Consider the following 20009-nt stretch of genomic DNA (forward strand, 5'->3'; position numbering starts at 1 on the left):
TCGGCATGGGCGCAGAGTGCCCTCGGGTCTCCCCTTCTCGGCAGCCATTCTTCCGTGGCCGCTCATCCTCCCGGATGGCGCCACACGATGCCTGTGGGGCGGCACCCTTCTTCTTTCTCCCTGCGCAGGCGCAGGGCGGAAAATTCCAGTCTGCCCTTTTCCCCTCCCCCGGCAGCAGCAACAGCCAGGTGTGGGCGGAGAAATCCAGTCTGCCCTTTTCCCTACCCCCGACAGCAGCAACAGCCAGGCGTGGGCGGGAAACTCAAGTCTGCCCTCCATCCCAGCAACAGCAGCCACCAATCCCTAAACTCTGCCCCTTCCCCCAGCAACAGCGACAGCCAATCCCTAATCACCACCCCTCCCCCTTCCAGTACCGCCCACTGACCTTTCTCCGGCAACCAATCAGAACAGGACGTGGCTTCGACCAATCAGCCTTCCCCAGCCCCTATAAAACTGTTGCCTCTCCCTCAATAAAGTGGACTTGCGTGTTTACCTTGTCTCCGCGGTAGTTCTTCTGCCGTGCGCCCTCCAGTCCTGAGAGCCCCCGACAAGGGCCTGGCCTCCCTTGTCCCCAGTTCGTCGCCTGCTTCTCCGGGCGACCCCTTCGTTGCCGGCTTTGCCGGGCGACCCCGTCAGCCAAACCGCGCAACCCCTGTGAGACCGACCCCTCGTCTGCTGCCGGACCGATCCCTTGTCCCAAGCGGGACCGACCCCTCGTCCAAAGCTGGACTGACCCTTCGTCCGCAGCCAGACCCCACCTCTACCGACCGAGCAAACCGTCGCACCCCCCCTCCATGCACCCTTTTCCCCACTATTAACATTTTGCATTAGTATGGTGCTTTTTGTTACAATTGAGGAAGCAATATTGTTACAATTATATTATTAGGTATAGTGTATAGGTTACATTAGGGTTCACTCTTCTTATTGCACTGTTCTATGGTCTTATTAAAACTTCTATTCTGGTAATCTGTGTACATGCTAAAATTCCCATTTTAACCACTTTTAATTATACAATGCAGTAGTGTTATAGTCACAAAGTTGTGCCACCATCATCATTATCAAAGTTATTCCATGACCTCAAAAAAAACTCCATACCAGTTAAGCATTAACTCTCCAATCCTCATCCTTACCTGGCCCCTAATAACCTTTATTCTAGTTTCTAACTTTGTGAATTTTCATATTCTAATTATTTCATATAAGTGAGATCATGCAATAGTTGCTCTTTTTTGTCTGGCTATTTCACTCAAAATGATATCTTCAAGGTGCATCAGTGTTGTATTTTCAACATTATACTGAAAGTTCTAGTCAGAGAAATTAGACGAGAAAAAGAAATATAAGGCAACCAAATTGGAAAGTAAGAAGTGGGATTTCCTTATTTGTAGATAACAGGATACTGTACATAGAAAATTCTGAAAAATCTACAACAAAGCTATGAGACTAATAAACTAATTTAGCAAAATGGTGGGGTACAATATCAATACACAAAAATCAGTGAAGTTTCAAACTATGCAAAAGTTTCACAATAATGCAAAGAGTTGGTGGAGGGGTGATGTATGAGACCCCTGTGTGATGTTATGCATGTTTATTTTGTAAGTTCACAATCTTTACTATACACTTATTGTTTACGCGTGTTCATGTATAAATGATAAATTTCAATAAAAATTGTTTTAAAAGATCAATGAAGTTTCTATACATTAGTAATGAACAATCTGAAAAGAAAATTAAAAATCCCTTTGCAATAACACCTAAAATAATTAAATACCAATTTATATAGGAATACATTTAACCAATGATGTAAAGGATTTGTACATGGAAAATTACAAAACATTGTTAAAAATAATTAAACTAAATAAATAAAAGGACATTCCATGTTCATGGATTGGAATATAAAATATTGTTAAGATGTCAAATCTCCCCAAAGCAAGCAGATTGAATGCAATCCCAATCAAATTGCCAACAGTTTTCTCAGCAAAAGTGGAGAAGCTAAACATGAGATATATAGAGAGGGTGTAAGGGCCCTGAATAGAAAATGCCATCTTGAAAAAGCACAAAGTTGAAGGACTCACACTTCCCAATTTTAAAACTTATTACAAAGCTACAGATATCAAAACAGAGTGGTACTAGCCAAAGGATAGACATATCAACCAGTGGAATTGAATTTAGAATTCAAAATAAACCCTCATTTCTATATCAAATGTGTTTTTGACAAAGGTACCAAGTTCACTCAAAGGAGAAAGAACAGTCTGCTCAACAAAGTTGTTGGGTAAACTGGGTATCAATATGCAAAAAAGGGAAGGCACAGCCCTACCTCACAATATATACAAAAATTAATTCAAAATGGATCAAAAACCTAAATTTAAGATGTAAAATTATAAAACTCCTAGGAGAAAACATTGGGAAACATATTCAAGACCTTGTGTTAGGCATTGATTTCCTAGACTTTACACCAAAATCATGATTGACAAAAGAAAAAAAAGTAGATAAGTGGAACTACATTAAAATCAAAAATTTTTGTGTATTAAGGACTTTATTTAGAAATTTGAAAAGAAAGTCTACAGAATAGGAGAAAATATTTGGAAACCATATATCTGATGAGTTAATACCCAGAATATGTAAAGAATTTCCACAACTCAAAACAAAAGATAAGCAGCCTAAGTAAGAAATGGGCAAAAGACTATTTTTCCAGAGAAGATATACAAGTGACCAATAAGAACATGGAAAGATGCTCAACTTCATTAGCCAGTTTGGAAATGCAGATCAAAACCACAATGAGACACCATTTCTTACCCATTAGAATAGTTACTATTAAACAAAATGAAAAATAACAAGGGCTGGAAAAGATGTGGAGAAATAGGAACTCTCGTACATTGTACGTTGGAATGTAAAATGCCACTGTGAAAAACAGATTGGCAGTTCTTCAAAAAGTTAAGTATAGAATTGCCATATGATCCAGTAATCTCTTTTCTGGGTTTATACTCAAAATAATTGAAAGCAGGTATTCAAATAGATATTTCCACACTGTTATTCATAGTGGCATTATTCACTATTGCCAAAAGGTGGAAGCAACCCAAGTGTCTATCATCAGATGAAGGGATAAACCAAATGTGGCATATTCATATACAGAAATATTATTTGATCTTTTAAAGGAATCATTATGTTCAAATTATGTCAGATTTTGTAAGTGGGAACCTCTTCAAGCTGGTTTCTTTATCTTTTTTAGATATTATAATTATTTTAGTGTTTTTTTTTTACTTTTTGCTGTAATAAATTATTCCAGGCTCAACAAGTACTTTCCCAGACTAAGCATTATTTTTTCTCATTTTCCCAGTGAGCACTGGTTCCTTTTGTTAAAGCATAGTATTTAGGAACCGTGATCTAGATCCTAGGTGAGCTCATTGCTATTAGGCTCTTCTTGCTCCCATATCCTGTCAGTGGATAGATATCATACCACACCCACACGAGTTTACACACACATATCTATTTCACTATCGTCCATTTATCATCTACGTTTTCATCTATCTGTGTAATTACATCTCTAATGTTATATTTTGAAAACCATGAGTTTACACTGATATCTCCACTTCCATCTCAACACCACAGTTTTTATTCTAACTTTCTCTTTTTCCATATATAGAAATTTCTTCTACAATAGTGACAAATCTGGCTCCCATTATTCTCAATAAATTTATTTATTAGACGAATACTGCACTGTCAAATCTTTCATAGCTCTGTTTGCTCTCTGCTGTAATATGTTGCCTTCCACACCAAGGTGGACAAGCGTCCTGGTCTCCTCAAATTTTGGCAAGCCATAAGAATTCTAGTAAAACACCGCCTCATTCAAATGATCCTCAATCTTCAGTACCTCTTGTCCTACTTCCTACTGTAGAAAGAAATTACAGAAAAAGCTTCAAGAAGAAAAAAATAGGAAGAATCTATTATTTATTTAGAAATATTCCTTAGACTATGAGAGCTTGAGTATGGAAATATACAATTAAAACGCTGTCCATATCATTGGTGGATATGTCATAGTTGTATTATTTGTATGGAAGAGCTTTATTCACTTAGCATTACAGGCTCTCACTTTTTCATATATGTAAATTATTATGGCAGCAGTTCCCTCTGTCCTAATTATAGGAAATTAGCCCTGTTTTAATATGTGTTCCTGTTCTTTTTTTTTTTTTATTAAAATACTGAGTTTATTTCACATGTATATTTTGTCTCCCCACCATTTCCATTTGTCTGACCACTGCTACTACTATGTCCTATCATAACATTCCATACATACTTAAAACCAAGCAAAGGGTGGAGTTCCATCTTTAAAAACTAAACAGGCATTTTGGACAACACATTCTTGGCAAAGGAACCTGGACAACATTTATCAGACACGGTAGGGAAAGTTCTCACTCTGCATTATAAAAAGGACAGCCAGATATCAACTGTTACAGAAATGAAATAAGACAGAAAATTTTAACAAACTGTTGAAACTATTTTCTTAAAGAGACTTCCTCCACTGCCAGAGATCTTGAATAGCCTCCTGGTCAGTCATCTGGAAGCAGTTCTTCACATAATTGATGAATTTGGCTTCCACTTTGGGAAGAGAACCATCTTTTTCTATACTTGCTTGCATTTTTGCTTTAATGTCTTCTACAGAACTAGGTCCTTTCGGTGTTTTAGGAGTTTTTTCCTGTTTTTTGAAGGATTCTTGACCTTTTGATTTTGGTGTTGATGGTTTTGAGTCTTTTCCATTCTGGTTTGATTTTTGTGCATTTTTGGCTGGAGTTTCTCTGACAGATTTCTTCACTGGAGCTTTTTCTTCCGTTTCCTCATCATCAAAATCATCATCATCATCATCTTCATCATCATCTTCATCATCGTCGTCATCATCTTCATCAGCAAGTTTTACCTTTTTCTGTGGAAACTTGCTACCACTTCCAGGGGCAGATCGCTTTCCAAATATGTTTAAAAGTTTCACATCATCCTCCTCTTCATCTTCTGACTCTGCATCTTCCTCTACAGCTACTAAGTGCTGTCCACTAATATGCACAGGCCCAGAACCGCACTTCAACCGTAAGACAACAGGTGGCGTTATTTCAAAGCCTCCAAGGGAGACCGCTGGCTGTACAGACATTTTCAAAGTTGCCAGTGTTACTTTAATTGGACTGCCTTCATAATTCATTGCCTCTGCTTCAACAATGTGCAATTCATCCTTTGCACCAGCTCCTAAACTGACCGTTCTTAAAGATAACTGGTGTTCATTTTCATCATTATCCACCTTAAAGTGATAATCTTTGTCAGCCTTTAGTTCACAACCGAAAAGATAGTTCTGGGGCCTCAGGGGGCTCATGTCCATGTCCATCGAATCTTCCATGGAGTGGTGGCACGCACTTAGGTGGGAGAAAAGGCGGACGGAGATAGGTAACCACTGTCCTAAAGAACAGCCGCGCAGGACGGAATCGCACGAAGGACCCTGTTCTTGATATACACTTCCCAGGGTACTGCCTCCTCCAAACTCTGGGACAAGCTACTTGGTGTTTTGCTTTCTCCTATTGCAATCACATCAGCATACATCTATTCATCTCATCATGTTGCCTCTCTTCTCCCTACCACTACGAAGAATTTCCAGCAGGCTTCATTTCTAGAATCTATGCCCTAGTATTCTTGCTGCTCCAGAAAATAAAGTCATTATTGTTTGCACTCCAGAGCTCACCTAGTTGTTCAACATCAAAATTTGTAAGTATATTTTTTAAGTTTTAAAGAATTTACATATATTAAAATTCTTGCTTTGGAATAAACAATTCCATGAACTTTGATAAAGGTATATACCCATTACCACAGTGAAGCTACAGTATATTTCCATTACCCCCTTGAAATGCCAAGCCATCCCTTTGTTCTTAACTCTTGGCAATGACTTATCTGTCCTCCATCCTTATAATTTTGCTATTCTAAAATGATATATAAATGGAATCATAGAATATGTCACATTCTGAGTCTGGATTCTTTTAATTAGCCTAATGCATTTGAAATTCTCTCATGTTGTCCTTCTTAATAGTTTATTCCTTTTCAATGCTAAGTAGTATTCTTGGAATGATTATACAACTTCTGTTTCTTCCAATTCTCTCTTAAGAGGCATTTAGTTTGTTTCCAGGTGTTGACTGTTATGAATAAAGCTGCTATAATATTCACATACAGGCTTTTGTATTAACATTCATTTTATTTCCTTTGGGCAAATACCTAGAAGTAGGATAGCTGGTAAATTTATAAGAAACTACCAAACCATTTTTCGTAGTGATTGTATCATTTTACACATTGACCAGCAATGTCTGATAGTTCAATTTGCTCTATATCCTTGTCAGCACCTGTAATTATACATTAAAAAAAAAACACATTCTAAGGGTAACTCATTGTTGACTCTGCATTTCTCTCATGACGCATGATGTTGAACTTAAAGTGACATCAATGCATGTGGGTCAGAAACTCTCAATGGTAATTATTCTCACCTGGGAACTTGACTGGAAGGTGACTATATCAGTATCTCCACAGAGATTATGTGGAATTCTACAGTCGATTCCTAGTGATTCTGAACCCACCTACCTCCAAACACCAAGAAAAGCGCCCTCCCAACCTTTATTGTAAAAATCAACACCTAATGTAAGGAAGAAAAGAGTAAAAATTAAGTGAAAATATCAATAAACTTGGATGTGGAATAAAGGGTTTGCAGAAGCAAATATAGCCTTTATGTATTCACAAGAAAAGGTGGATCATCTGTTCAAAGTGAAGTGCAAAGGAATTTTATTGCAACAGTAGTTTTATTTTATTATGAAAACCATTGTCAATTCTTTGCCACTTTTTTTTTTAACAGAGGAGAGCATGAAATACCATCAGAATCATGCTACAAAAATTTTGTTTCTTCAGTGCTATGCATAGTAGGTGGACCAGGATTGCCTGCACATTCATCCATAATAATAAAAGCAAGCCAGATGCCAAGCTGGCATTTGCCAGCTTAACCTCTTTGAATCGCTTTGGCATTGGTACCATTGGTAACATTGAAACCGCTGCCTTTCTTTTGTGTAAGGAGAACGTCATACATACAGGTCCTGATTAGCATGATCTACTTAACAAGGCAGAGATTTTGTTAGGCAAGGAAAGCCTCAGCAGCTCTCAGGACTTTCTATTAAAGCTGTGAAGTGGTGGCAGGTGTTTTCTTACGAGTGTCAAAGTCCGGAATGACTTTACTCTTTGATTAAATCTCTACATCTGGAAAAAATAGTAAAGAGAGTATACTTAGCGTTAAAGAATTATTTAGTGGTTTATACAGGTCTGTTGATAGTGCAAATTTATCTCCCTTAATGGGAAATCTGACAATTTCCAAACAGGGAATAATTCCTATTTGGGCCCAATTGGGTAAATAGTGTCTGTGTGGATGTTGGCTTTCCAAGTTAATTTTAGTACTGGAAAGTTCTTTTTAATGCAGTGCCTCATCTCTTTTTCAAACAATTTCACCATCCCCATCAGAGCTGAAGGCCACAGTGGTTTAGTTTCTGCAAGAAAAACAATTTTTTTGAAGCTGTGCTTGTTCCTTATTCTTGCCTTGTTTTTGTTTCACTATTACCTAACACAACTAGTAGTCAACGAGTTAACCATATATAGCTTTTGTTTTCTTAGAAGCTAAATATTGCTGCTAACATTTCATTCTTTTGGTTAATTATTTGGTGTTAAATATAATACTTTATTCTAAAATGATCATAAATCCAGTGAGATTTTATATCAATGACTACAGAAAAATCAGTTCATAGAGGAAAAGCTTGAATCCCAATAAAGTAGAAAAATAAATCTCATGGCATAGTTGTTTTCAACATCAAAAATCATGTAATATTAGGGCTCTGGCCAATGGTTACTTCTTCTTTCAGAAGGTAATGTAGGCTACATAAAAATGCGAGAGGAAGCTCTGTATCTATCAACTAAAATATCCCCATTTAGTCCACGTCAAAATGTTCTCTACACTATGGTGTGGGGTTGAATGCCTATAACGGTAATAACATGGAACAATTCCTTCAGGATGTGAACCTTAAATGGAAAGAAAGTATGTCAGATAGAAGCCTGACATTTCCAGATTCAACAACTACATCTTGATAATAAAGTATAAATCTAGTACTATGTTTATTTGCTCAAGATATAAATCTTTTTCAATATCTTACTTAACCATCTAGGTTGATTCCAGAACATACATTGTACTGGCTATAAGTGGGTGCTATCATTATTTTCTCATGTGTAGTATTCTAGAAAGATTCAGTATTTGGAATGCTTGCATAAATCAGTTCAGCTATGTCCTTTCTTAGAAATTTGTAACAGATTAACAGTATATATCATTTACATAATATTTAAATATATACCTTCTTTCTTATCTCAGTATTAACATGATTAGAACTGATTTAAGAGCTATACTTGTACATTGTGCTATTCACATACACCAGCTATTAAAGAAGAATAATTTCTTAACCAGCAGAAGTCATTTTGTCAAAACAAAAGTATAAATGCAATATAAAATGTATTGTTTTTAAAAATTCTAAAAAGATATAGCCACATATATAATAGCAAAGTGATCCTTTTTCCTGTTAAAATTAGCATGGGATGCTGACCCTCCAATGGTGGGAGACTACCTCTTCTGATGTATTATGCAATTACATTGATGGATGGTTAATTGAGTCACTGTGGCAGACCATATGTTTACTCATGACCTGAATGTCATTGGTCAGGGTATGGCTTCACATCACTGGCCTACGAACATATGCTGTTTGGAAAAATCCATGTCTTACACTTAAACTTCTGGTTTAAGATAGCCACAGTAAAATAAATTATTAACTTTATCAGAAATTTGAACACAATTGCTTGTGTCACCAAGAGGACTTACACAGTATTTGTTACAGGGATTGAAATCACCAGTGACTGTAATAGGCCTTTTGTATAAATGGTGAAATTAATTGGCTCAGTTTTTAGTATGTTCTCTGACATTATAAGAAACCATACATTAAATTTTAATATATTTAGATATATTTATATAATTCCTAGCTTCCTGGTTAACTGAGACAGAATGCTAATGAAAACCCATCCTGGTTTACTTTCACCAAAATTGTAGCGTGGTCTGTATCATCTTTGTCGCTCTCAGGTTTGCACTGTCCTTGTCCAGCATGGCTTCCTTGTATCCGAGGGTGTGTGAGTATTTAAGTAATTTTCTCTGCTGCCTGTTCCATTGGACAAAGTGGTTCTCTAGTTTTTCTCAGTATCAGGATGCAGGCATCCATCTAGTTTTCAGGTCAGTCCAGGTCATTCAAAGAAGTGGGCTCTTGTGGCTTTCAGGAGAGGTATGTAGTGAAAAAGAGTGACTGAAAGCATAGGCCTCTGCCACTTACCCACTCTGGGTTTTGAGCAAGTCTTATAATTAATTAGATTTCTTATGTATACAATGGAGATTTTTGTATATCCTTATCATAAAAGGTTATGAAGATTAATAAAATCATCTATATATTGTACCACATACAATTCATAGTAGACATTCAATCAATATTAGTCATTTTCATGATTATTTTAACATCTTGCATAAAGTTTTGAGTAATAATAACAAGAACCACAAAAATAATAATAACTACCATTCATAGAACACTTAGTTTATTGAGGGAAATGTGATATATGCATTGTCTCAATCATCTTCACAAAAAAAAACATGTGATGCACTACTACAATCCCCATTTTGCAGTTAAGAAAAATGATACTCAAAAGGGTGTTAGCTTGTTCAAGATCACAAAACTTGTAAGAGACAGAACGCAAAGTCAAATCTATTTTATGTGATTCTAAAGGTGATGCACAGATACACATAACACCTTTCCCTAAGTTGGTATGGAAAAAATTGACTCTCATATGCAGTTCTCCTCTTTAATGTCCACACTTACATAGCCTGACAGGTCCACTAGTAAAGAAAAGGTGACATGAAAACTGAGGTGTGTTGGAATTCTTGACCAGAGAGCTTTTCCAAGCTGCTTGGGTCATACCCTGTGCCATTTGATTCTGGGTTATTATTATGGTTTTCTATTAGGGGTGATGTTGGAAAGAAAAAGAAGGATCCAATTACCTCCTTCCTTTTACATAATGCTATATGAAAGTTAATGGTTCCCCATATCAGTTACACTCTTCTTTCATCTTGGAAAGAAAGTACGAACTAAGTTTTGAAATCAAATTCTTAGACAGTATGTTATTATGTGCAATCTATCCTGAGTCTATGTGAAAAAAGTCACCCATGTCTCAGGGAATAACCAAATACATTTTGCACCATATGGCAGACAGAATTTTAAGATGATCCTCAAGAATCCCACCCCCTCTTATACATACCTATATAAACCCCAGGACCATGAATTTGATAGATTTTACAGCCATTATTAGGTTATGTTAGAGATCATAGTTGACAAGAAAGGGATATTATCTGAGGTGACCCTTACCAAGCCAGGTGAGTGCTTAAAATGAATTGGGCTTTTCCTGAAGTCAGAGATTCAGAGCAAGAGAGGGATTCCACAGGAGAAAGATTCTCTATGGCTGTATTTGAACATAGAGGGGCCACGAGGCTAGAATGCAGTCTCTAGAAGCTAACAGTCGGCAAGGAATTGGATTCTGCTAATAACTTGAATAACATTGACAGCAGTTTTTCCCCAGCATCTCTAGATGAGAGCTCATTCCAGCTGACACCTTGATTTCAGCCTTCAAATACCCTCAGTGGAGACTGAGATCCACTGTGCCTGGACTTCTGATCTGAAAAAATAAGCTGTTGTTTTGTGACACCAATGGAAAACAAATATACATCACTTAGAATATACCTTTTATAAGCAAGAGCCATTCTTAGGAACTAATGAAGTAGTAAATGAATATGCTTGCTTATAAAATAAAATAACCACAGGAACTAGGAACCTGCCAACACTGTGCATCTTTGTAATATAAGCATGATTGAGAAGTATGGTATTTTGGTAAAATACTTCCCTAGACTGAGATCGTTATTTTTAAGTAACTATTTCTATACTGAGAGTCAGAATAAACATTTCTGCTTATTTATCAAAACGACACAAACTGCATTCTATTCTTTTATGGGATGTTTTGCATATTTCCTCTCTGAACCAACAATTTTAAAGCTATTTAAATATCCCAAATGTTTCAAGGTAAATAGTATTACTTTTTTATATCATTGTAGCAGAAGATGTATCTAAGTAATATTGCTTTATCTGTGACATGTCTTTGATGCTTCATCCAGTTTGACAAGTAACTGTCTGCTTTTAAGCTCTTTAGTTTGCATCAACACTGAGATGAAATGAGACTTGAACAATGTGTAGCACTGAAGTAAAATAACATACAATCATTGTATTGTTAGAAAAATAAAGCTTTGTAATGGACAAAAATAGCTAATGGAGCAGTATCTTTGATTCAATCATTGATTTTTCTCACAAAATGTCCCGAATTAACTTAAATATTCTTTGTCCAATGACTTTAACCTATAATACATAAAAAAAAGAGAATTCATCTCTGCTACGTAATTTCTCAGGCCTACATTGAGAAAGATTATGATAATGTACATATAATAAAATTGTCGACAATGGTTGAGTCCTGTAATTGTGAACTAAATTCAAGGAGGCTGCCTTGAAGAGGAGATCTAACAGTGTCTTCATTTTGATTAGCTTACCTTTTCAAGTGTTCTGTTAGGAACCTCTATCACACAAATAGAGGCAAGAACTTTATTATCATCACTATAGCAACTGCAGGGAAATTTATTTCAAAACAGTTGGCTACCTGAAAATTTTTTCAGGGTGTAAAGAAGAGCAGATGTTATGCTGAATTTTAATTTCTTTTTAAAAAATTATTCTGTTACCTAAACTAATGCACTTTGTTTTACAATGGCAAGATATTTTTGTTGTTTCATATAGTTTTTTATGTAAGCAAGAGAAGCATGTACATGTGCCTAAGTTAATTTCAATTGTCTTTATAGTGTTAATGTTAACTTCTCTTTTGCATTTTTGAAAGCAGTTTAAAAACTCCTTTAGAAAGAATAATTTCATATTGATCCTTAAAATTTGAGTATGCTTAGCTACAAATTATAATATTTAAATAAAAACATTGTATGAAATATTCATATACGTGAAACAATTTGAAAGTAAATTAATTAATATTATCCTTTTTTCCTTGTACGAGAATGATCACAAATTTTAAACTGGGTTATTAACTAATATTTTTTGCTTTCACTTAAATTCTGTGCAAGAAAATGTTCTATATTCTTCTTACCTATTCTTCTAGATCATCTCATTTCTCTAAACTTTATTATGAACATGCATGGCTCAAAGTTGCTGACAATCTACATTTAAAATGAGATGATCATAGAGTAAGGCTGCCCAGGCAATTTTTTAACCTTTATATCTTTGCTGGAGCCAGAGTTCTGAGAACTTTGTTAATAACAGTCCATTAGAAATGCCTTTCTGGGCTGATAGGACTTTCTTTTTAAGTACTCTTCTAGTACTTTAACTGAAAAAGACATGGCAAGATTTCAAGATTTCCTGAAATGCATTCTTAGCATACATTATGCACATTCATAGGACGGTTTGGTTGTCTGAAGTTTTCCCTGGAAAGCCTCCTACTGATGACTTAAGGGATGACGAGTTCTTTGCAAAATTTATGGCAATTGGGTGCCTTGATGATACAAATTATGATATGAATCCATTCTCAAAGCATTTGTAATCTTTGTGTGAATTCCACTCTTGGTAAGACTGGAGAATTAAACCTTATAAATATGTACAATTATGCATGGAACAATAATAAAAGAATAAGAATATGCTTATAGTAAGCCATTAAAATGATGCATACATTAATTTTGGAAAGTTAATTGGTACTTTAAAATCTAAAGTTGATTTTTCATGTTCATTATGTTCTTTCACTATAGAATCAATTGAATAAAACATCTGGAATATGTGTATTTATAATATTAGAGTCATCAGTTTATTATTAAGTCGTAACTATTTAAAAAGAGTAATTAAATATTTGTTAGCAATACATTTTTAAAGCTTTTCTTCCAAAAGTATTATTGAGTGAATTAATTACATAACATTTAAGAATTTCAATGTGATTTTCCTGCAGTCTTATCATAAAATCAGTCTTTAATAAAATTCTTATGTCTACACTGTGTTCAGTCTCCATCAATATGCTTGAAACAAAATATTAAGTTAGAAAGTAAATTGATTTTTCTAATGATATTTAGACATATTTAAAAATATTATAGTGACTCTGAATTTTTATTTTTTTATTTTAAGGGAATTTTGCCCCTTCAAATTAGTAAGACCTTTGTGAAGATATTATCTATTTGATTATTATAATATTTATATTGTGTGAAAATTATGGTAATAAAATGTTGTTTGCATGTAGAAAAATCTCAGCATGGTAATGTGCATGCTTATTTCTGAGTCCAGAAATATTTTTAACTTTAAATTTGTTTAATATAATAGAAATTGTTTTGTTTAAATATTTGCAAAATTTTGGAGGCTGCCAGTAGATGGCATTATGGTTTCTGTAAGAGAAAGATTTGTTTAGGGATAGACTCTTTGGGAAAAGGAAAAGAATCTGTGACAGTAAAATTCTCATTGAAAGATTATTAGACCTTCTTGAGAGATCTCTAGCCATTCTAAAAACAGATAATTCTCAAAACTTACTTCCATCATTAACTTTTTATATCTAGCTGGGTAAATTTGTTAACTCTCAAGGTTGTGATTTGGAAGCGTTAATGTAATTTTATTGAATAAAATTATAATGTTATGCTGAACCACTGTAAAAACTATTTTAGCTTTATATCATAAGAGTTTTATTCAGAGCATTGCAATTAGTGACCAACTTATGTTAAGAATCATTATATTGCCCCTTGGCCCAAATTCATGAACATCCACATCAATTAGTCATGGATAACCACATTTTCCATTCTTCCTTTCTTAAAAAAATATTCCTCTCAAATTACCTTCTTCCAAATAATAAACATAATCTAATATAACCACCTGCATATAGTATATTATCATTAGATATTTGTGAACTGAATGAATGAATGGAAAACAAAGTATACCATAACTCACTAGGATAGTATTTCTAAATTTATTTGTAAAATTACAGAAGTTGAAGCTTGTCAAGAATTCCTCTGTAAGACCATTCAATTTCCTACACAGAGAATAAGGCCCTTACTATTTCCAAAAAGCCTTTCTTTAATTCATATATTACTTTGAAGGCAATTAAATTTATGCTAAATAAACAGTTCCTCCCTATAACATCATCCTTTAATCTTGGGGTGAGAGAGGAGTTAAACCTTATTATCATTAAAAGAACAATAGTAATCATTTGTTTCTAGCATTTAAAAATTACCTGATAAGCCATACATAATTAAAGCCATTAAGATAACCTTTTTATACACCCTGAAAAAAAGAGTATCAAATATTTTGATAAACAGGTAAAAAGTGCAAACACATCAGGGTGGTGATCACTCAAGTTAACAACCAATTTCCAAATATTGTGTTCTTCACTGCATTAGATTTACACACAAATAATTAATGTAATAATTGCAAGATGTATCTCTTTTATTAAAACAGGCTTAGTTGAGAATCTGCAAAAAAGTATTTGATAGTTTAAATATGAAGAATAATTGAAATTGAATTAAAGGCATTTTTTGAAAGTTTAGAACATTAATTTTGAAAATTTTCCATTTATTGGTTCAATAGAGTAAGCTTTTATTATAATAAAGCACAAATGACATTCCATTTTAAAAGATGGAACTAATTAATCTGTTAACACTTTAGCTAGAATTTCTGGTGCTGCTTTAGAGTTTCCAAAGCTATTGATTTTTTTCTGAGTCATTATTAAGTTCTTCCACTACAGAAAATTGAAAAGCATTATTTCTGGTTCTTTGCACAATTCAAAATGGCAAACGCCTTACTACTAAGTAAGCAAGGATCTACTTACTATGTGATTATTTTAATCCACATTGCATCAGCAAGTTTACCTATTCTTGATGGCCTTGCTTAAATTCTATCTCCTCCAAAAATCCCTCCCTGATATCAACAATCAGAAGTTATAGTTCTCAGTTCTCAATTCCTATGGAATTTCATAACTATTTTTCATGTAGTTCTATTTTTTAAAATTATTGCTTTGTTTCTATGTACGTGTTTTTTATATCTTATGCAATAAGTTCCTAATGAGATCTACTATACTGTCTTTTATGTAGGAGGCACTCAACAATGATTTTTTAAGTTTACAATAAAAGCTACTGTAATAAGTACATAAATTTTTTTAAATTAAGAGAATGCAACCAAAAAATGTGAGTAAGATGGATAAATGATTGTATAATTAAGTTACGATAATTTGTAAGACAACCACAAAGATTATACTTATTCCTTGGGAAATAGCACAATGTAAATGATAAACTCAGGCTAATGTTTTGTTTTTGCAGACTTATTAATGTTATTTTCCCAGTGAGTTCTCTCTTAGTTTAAAATGTATCTCTATCATGAATGTCCATTAAGAATCACTTGGAGCTTGAAAATATTAATAAAAATACTGGTTCCTGGGTTCCAACCCTAGACTTTCTAATTTGATTTGTTTCACTTGGGGACCTTGCATCAGAAACTTTAAAACTCCTCTCCGTATGATTAAATTGTTTGGTCAAGGTGGAGAAACTCTAGTTGAAAACTTTCCTAAACCACGTCTAGCTACTCTGTATAATCCAAAAGATTCTTCCTTCAATAAACTAGTTCAGGATTTTTCAGTATAATTTGTGCACCTGGGACAATCTTTATTATGAACATTTATGTAATTTGCTATTTGAAAAGTCATTCATATGCTTTGCAAGACATGTTTGAACTGTGGCATAGTCTCTAGAGGAAACATAGCTTGAAACAGATATTTTTTTCTTAGGGAGAGGAATTCATACACATTTTAGTGAACTGAGGACTTGATTTAAAATTCCAGTCCATACTTGGTCAAATTTGTAACCTTGGCAAGTTATACATTTTTCCATTCATAAAGAGATGGCTACTATAGCTTTCTCACAGGTTTGTTATGAGGATTATATGATAGGAAATTGCTTGTCAAGTGATCAGTGCACAAGTAGACATTTGATAGATTCTATTATCATTAGCATCATCATATTGTTTTCATTATATTCATCCTGCCTTGGGTATCTATGAGTAAATCCTGCTATTCTGTTAATTACTCTGATTCTTAACTCAAACTTTATGCCTCAGCTTCAAGGATTCTTCCTTGTAAATGTCTTGAATTATTCCTCAATGTAAATTATAATCATCCATCTGCTATTTTCTCTCATCACATCTCTTTCAGAATATTTGTGGTAAATTGCTTGCAAAAAAATGGTCCAGTTCTCTGCCCTGGACTATATTCACTTACTTTGCAATGGAAATTTCCTCCCATCAGGGAATGGAGGGCATTTCTCTACAACAATCACCTTGAATTTTCATAGGATCTTTGACTTTCATTGGTGAAGAGAAAGTGGCCAATACGTGCATACCTCCTTTCTAGAAATCCTTGACTATATAATCAAAGGCTAAAGACAAAAAGAACTACAAATAATTATTTTACTCTAGCTAGTACATTTGTTTTTCACAGTGATACGGCCTAGCAATTCTGAAACCATTTTGAATTCTAGAACTGAGCAAGACAAAAAAGAACTACAAATAATTATTTTACTCTAGCTAGTACATTTGTTTTTCACAGTGATACGGCCTAGCAATTCTGAAACCATTTTGAATTCTAGAACTGAGCAAATAAGTAAATTTATTATGGATGGTAAGAACCAGGCTTCTCCCTATTGGAAAAGGAAGAGCGTATAAGTAAAATGTAGAGGTGAGAATGAATCCTGCATTGTAGAAGGTATCATTAAGTACCCATTTAAAAATATATATACATACATATATATATATATAAATAAATATTGATGCATGGTTTAAGACTTTTAGGATGTTAGGATGCAAGTGACAATTTTAGAGTTTACATACACATTTAATATAATAAGAAATAGGTAATCACTTATACTTAGTTAAAAAGAAACATTAAGTTCAGAGTATCACAGGTCAGGAATTCTCAAATATATTCTCTAGTACCTTGACACCCAGAATATGATACATGGATTTGTAGCATCATTTTCATCTTGAGCTGGTTAGTAATTCAGAAAAAATATGGGTCCCATCCCAGATCTTCTAAATCAGAATTTCCATTGTCACAAAATTCCTGGGTGATTCATGTGCACATTAAAGATCATGAGGTATTGCTCCAGGAAAAATGAAGACCAAAATCCACAGGAATGCTCTTTTGTAGACTTAACTATCATTGATCATCTTTTTTCCTTTTTGGCAGAAGTAATAGTGTGGAAATGAGATTCATACATACACATACGATTACAAGTAAGATATATATAGAGTATATATATAAAATATACATATATATTTCATGTTTAGCCATTGGTAGTCATCCTAACCACAATCTGAATAACATTTTAGCAAGTAAAGAGAATTTTACTGAGAACCTTAGCAATTTTCTGAATTCTTAATTTTATTAATGAATAAACATTGATGTTGCTTCTTAAAGATCAGCAAGTACAGAAGCTTGATTGCCCCTGTCTACATGACCCAATTAATTACGATCCAAATTCAGAAGCTATGGCGAAGCATTTAAAAATTTATTCCACTAAAAAGAATCTATTGTGAATCTTCTTCGAACAAAGTGATTTCTCATTTATAATATCTTTTTTTTCTAAAAAGAAATAAATATATTTGGACCAACTATACGATTTTAATGATTTGACAGAAAATAGAGAGCTCCAGAGATCTATTGACATTGGTGGTAAGATGAGGTTGGAGTGTAGTTGCTGATTCTTAAACTAGAACACCGTTCATCTCATTATCCCTGTGGAGATGTAGTCCCTTATAGACCAGATGGTGGTTGAGCCTAAACCAACTTAGATTAATTATTTCATACAATAACCTATGTTGCAAGCCCCTGCTATCAACTCTTTTTCTTGTCAGTAGCTCTTTAGAGCAATAAACTAAGTCTGTTGTAAAAGCTATAGCCTACTCTTTTAGACACAAATTGGTGACACATATTTTAGGAATCAGCATTCCAGTTGGTTATTGTAAAAATGAATTAAATTTTCTACAAGGAAAACATTATTATAAAAAAGGTGTTACTACTTTTGAATGTATGCACATATTTCTAAATATTTAGTAAGGTTTATATGTAGAATGTAATTTTCTAAAGAAATCAACAGAAGATATTTGCGTTTTCCTCTCCTGCTTTGTCTCTTTCCTCAAAGCTGTTAAAATCATTAACTGTCACTGGGTGGTTTTGGTAATACAGGATTATATAGCCCCTCTTAATACCTTCATTTCTACCTCAAAGAAGATGTTCTGTACTTTTATATCTAGACAGGTAGATTTGATTTTTTGAATCTCCAGGCATCTACTCTCTGAACCTCCATTCAGGAAAATGGAACACATTCAGTTCTGGCATTTGCTTTTCTCAGATTCACATGGAAAGATCTGGCTCCTCTGAGGTTATCAAAGACTTCTTCTACCACAGAGGTTAATCTTTGCAAAATTTCTTTAGCAACTTGGAAAACAGAATATACATAATTTCAAATGAAATGTTTTTCAAGTTACTGTGCTGCTTAAGGAAAATGAGATTTGTGCAAGTATGCTTTTCCCCCCAAATACTTTAAACTTTGAATTTTTCAAGTTTGTGGCAATTACGTTGTAATTCGAATGTACTGAAATATTTAATAGGATTTTATTACACATTATTCTTGGCGTTAGCAGTGTTGAATTTTTTGTTCAGGTATTTTATGGATCCACATAAGGTAAGAAAAAGTACTACAATCCACAGTACATGAAAATATTAGTTTCCTGGTATGTGACTTGTTTTAGCCCCTGCATTTTTTTTGCTTCCCATCTCAGGCCAGATCTTTTGATATTCATCATCAATTAATTACAGACCATTCGGTTATTACTTAGGACATTTTTCCTGGTGAGAATTTCCGGTTATGCAAAACAGATATTAATATAGGAAAGCAAAAATAGCATCCCTCATTTAAAAAACTAAACATAGAGTAGATCTCTTTAGAAGAATAACGGAGGCAAATGACAGAAGAGAAAAAACAGGATTTTGATTGTCAGGTCTGCATTCAAATACTGCTCTCAGGATTTGTTTGCTATGCAAATTTCTTTCCTTTCTGATCTTCAGATTCATTGTCAATACAAGGTGGCTGCTACAGGTGTAATATTCAAATTATTTAACAATCAGTTCTGACCCGTTTGAACAGAGGAATGCAGGAGGCCTTGGATCCTCCAGCCACACCCTGAACCTGAAGGGGGGGAGGTTAATCTTTTATTTGCTGTATCAAAAGGAAGTGGGTGTATCCCTAGTAAGGTATCAGATTATCAAGAGCAATGGGGAACAGATTGGAGAGGAGGGTTTCAGAATAGCTTTTTACCACCTCGTAAGGAATTTAAAAAATAATTCAACAACCTGTCCATCTGAGTTGAATGCCACCTCTAATTTATTGTGATTATTAAAAGGGATAATGCAAATAAAATAGTCCATAGTGGTAAATAAGTTTCATTATTATCATTAAGAATAAAAAGACGAATGAATTGGAAAGTAGAAGGGAAAATTACAAAAGAAATTTCATATCTGGTATATAAATTCTGGAATAATTGAAGACGAGTTCTCTAGAAATTAAAGAGTTTATTGTATTTACTTCTAGAATAAATAAAAAGGAATGTTAATATTCAAATATAAAGATGGCCAAAACCTTTAAAGATTTCTGATTTAATGCTACCTGCAAGCTAACAAATTAATCTACCACAGTTTAAGGAATGCTGATAGAGGACAGAGATATTTGGGTCAGAGAAAAAGATGATTACTCGTGGGACAGCAAGGAGCTTGAGCCT

At 34.2% G+C, this 20009-nt stretch overlaps 1 pseudogene; it reads right to left on the bottom strand.

Annotated features, from left to right (window-relative positions):
• Positions 1-4165: 4165 nt before the first annotated feature.
• Positions 4166-5459, bottom strand: LOC101432531 (nucleophosmin pseudogene; annotated as a pseudogene).
• Between the last annotated feature and the right edge of the window lie 14550 nt (positions 5460-20009).

This window comes from Dasypus novemcinctus, chromosome 14, assembly GCF_030445035.2.
Source record: "Dasypus novemcinctus isolate mDasNov1 chromosome 14, mDasNov1.1.hap2, whole genome shotgun sequence".
Classification (NCBI taxonomy): domain Eukaryota; kingdom Metazoa; phylum Chordata; class Mammalia; order Cingulata; family Dasypodidae; genus Dasypus; species Dasypus novemcinctus.